Consider the following 2,244-nt stretch of genomic DNA (forward strand, 5'->3'; position numbering starts at 1 on the left):
GATAAAAATACCATTATTGAGGAAACTGCAGAAATAGCAAAGGAATTTAATGAGTATTTTGTGAATATCGGTAGTAACTTAGCAAAACAAATTCCTGATCCAATAAATTCTTTCGAAATAGATAAATATATAGAAAAAATTCTTCCCCAATGTTTCTTACTGCTGTGAATCATAATGAAATATTAAATATTGTAAAAACATATACAAGTAAAAAGTCAACTAACTCTTTTAATATTGATTTGACAATAGTAAAACAGATTATAGAATTTGTAGTGCGACCTCTTACATACATATGCAACCTGTCATTCAAAGCCGGTGTTTTTCCATCAAAAATGAAAACAGCTAAAGTCATCCCAATTTTTAAAAGTGGAGAAAGACAATTCTTTACAAATTATAGACCAATATCACTGCTCCCACAATTCTCAAAAATATTAGAAAAACTATTTTCTCGTAGACTTGATAACTTCATAAGTAAACACGTGCTATTAAGTGAAAATCAATACGGCTTCAGAGAAAAACGGACCACCTTAATAGCAGTAATGGAGTTCGTGGAAGCAATAGCTACTAATATAGACAATAAAGAATTCACTGTTGGGATTTTTCTCGATCTAAAAAAAGCTTTTGATACAATAGATCATACTATATTATTGAATAAATTAGAGACATATGGTATCAGAGGCATAGCACATAAATGGATTGAAAGTTATTTAGAAAACAGACATCAGTTTGTACAGTTCAAAAACAAAAAATCCAACTTACTGAAGATTACCCATGGAGTTACTCAGGGATCAGTGCTTGGACCAAAACTATTCATTTTATACATAAATGATATCTGTAGTGTTTCAAAACAATTCAAATGTGTCCTATTCGCCGATGATACAACCTTTTACTGCTCTGGAGAAAATATGAAACAACTCCTGAAAACTGTGGAAAATGAATTAAACAAATTAAAAAACTGGTTCGACAGAAATAAACTATCTTTAAATTTAACAAAAACTAAGTTAGTTGTTTTCGGCACGAGACCAATCAAAGATCAAGTTAAAATAAGGATAAATTCAATTGAAATAGAACGAGTTTGTGAAAATAAGTTTCTTGGACTAGTAATAGATAACAAACTATCTTGGAAGCCACACATAGATAACGTTAAAAGAAAAATATCCAAAACTATTGGGATACTCCACAAAACTAAGGATGTGTTGGATAAGAGTTCTTTGTACACACTATATTACTCATTATTACTCCCATATATGACCTACTGTGTGGAAATATGGGGGAACACCTGTAAATCAAACACACTCCCTGTCTTAAAACTACAAAAAAAAAGCAATCAGAATAATCAATAGGTCCAAATATATAGAACCCACAAATCCGCTATTCATCAAATTAAATACAATGAAATTCTATGACCTGGTTGACTTCAAAATCACCCAATTAATGTATAAAGCACATCACAATCTCCTTTGCCAAAATATCCAGAAGCAGTTTGAAATTAGAGATAGTTGTTATAATCTAAGAGGTATCAATCAAAATAAAAAAATCCAGAACAAGAACAAACATCAAGCAAAGGTGTGTATCAGTAATAGGAGTCAATCTGTGGAATAAGCTTGAAACTGATCTGAAAATGAGTAAATCGCTGGACGAGTTCAAAAACAAATTTAAAAGATTAGTACAAACAAACTACAAAAATCAAAGTTAAGAAGATAAATTCGATATACTTATAAAATATAGTAATATAACGGTCTGTTCTTGTTTTGGATTTTGATCAACTCATTAAATGCATTCAAGAAATGCAGTATTTATAATGAATATGAGACAATTGATATAAAAAGGAAAAAGAATAATTATATGTATATTCATGTACATATGTAAGTGTGTGTATATGTATATGTGTGTGTGTGTGTATATATATATATATATGTATGTAAATACAAACAGAAGGGTGTATAATAGATAAGTACAGTACACATAAGGGTAAAAGTACTTGATGAGAGGTAGATCTCTTCCTTTTCTTTTGCATTGAAAAATGATCTATTTATATTATTACACAACAAGGGGTAGGACTAGATAAGTTGTATACTTCTTCCTACTCCTTTGAACATATAACGGTGATGATGTTTGTTTTATTTACTTTTTATTTTTATTCTTATTTTTCCTTTTGTAATTTTGTTTGCCTTTTGTCAATTGTTGTTGTATTTTATGTTCAATAAACAATTAACTAACTAACTAACTAACTAACTAACTAAC

This window comes from Hippocampus comes, unplaced genomic scaffold (genome assembly GCF_001891065.2).
Source record: "Hippocampus comes isolate QL1 unplaced genomic scaffold, H_comes_QL1_v1.1 scaffold200, whole genome shotgun sequence".
Lineage (NCBI taxonomy): Eukaryota > Metazoa > Chordata > Actinopteri > Syngnathiformes > Syngnathidae > Hippocampus > Hippocampus comes.